Genomic DNA, 847 nt, shown 5'->3' on the forward strand with positions numbered 1-847 from the left:
AAAATATTTTACTATTGTTTGACAATCAATCTATTGTTATTATAATTTATGACGTGTTTCATAGTTTTGTGATTAATCAATAATTTTTTCTACTAGATATATTTAGTAATGTCTCTTATATATATCATGTTCAATAAATTGTTAATCTTAACATCTTATTTTAGTTGAGCAAAAAAAGAAGGAGAATAAAATTTAAATATTTTCATCAATTGTTTGACTTATATATCTTTCATTGGGATTCGACCGCACTACAAGATTCTATTTAAGTACTCAAACAATCATTTGTTGAGCTTGCATATTATATGTTTAATTCATTATTTATTTTTATTAGATCTCAATGAATCATTTTTTTCTTTCATATTCTTATTAATCCTTATTTGTCTACTTGTCTAGAAAACCTTGATAATCTTCTTTATTATTGATCTATCATTGACCCTCACGATTACTTCATTCACACGAATTCTCCTTTTTTTTTATTATCAAAATAACAAATATTTCTTGTTATAAACTAAAAAAATCCTTACTTTTTTTATAAAAATTTATCAACCATAGATTTTATACTCTTGGTTTCAAATTACCTAATAAAAAATATGTAAATTTAAGTAACCACAAGGGTGGTGCCTGATTGGTTTGAGCTTGGCTCCAAAGGTCAAAAGTGTCTGGAGGCCCCATGTTCAAATCCAAGAAGGAACAAAAATCCCCTTGTGGTTACGGAGGTTCAAATGCGGTGGACCCTGTTTTTATGTTCGCCCAAGGCCCATAAAATGTCAGGAACGGGCCTGGGTCGGGCCATCTATTAATAAACAAAAGTGTAAATTACATGATTGGTTCCTGTGGTTTTTAATAG

The sequence above is a fragment of the Cynara cardunculus genome (genome assembly GCF_001531365.2).
Source record: "Cynara cardunculus var. scolymus isolate 2C chromosome LG 8, CcrdV1, whole genome shotgun sequence".
In the NCBI taxonomy this organism is placed as follows: Eukaryota; Viridiplantae; Streptophyta; class Magnoliopsida; order Asterales; family Asteraceae; genus Cynara; species Cynara cardunculus.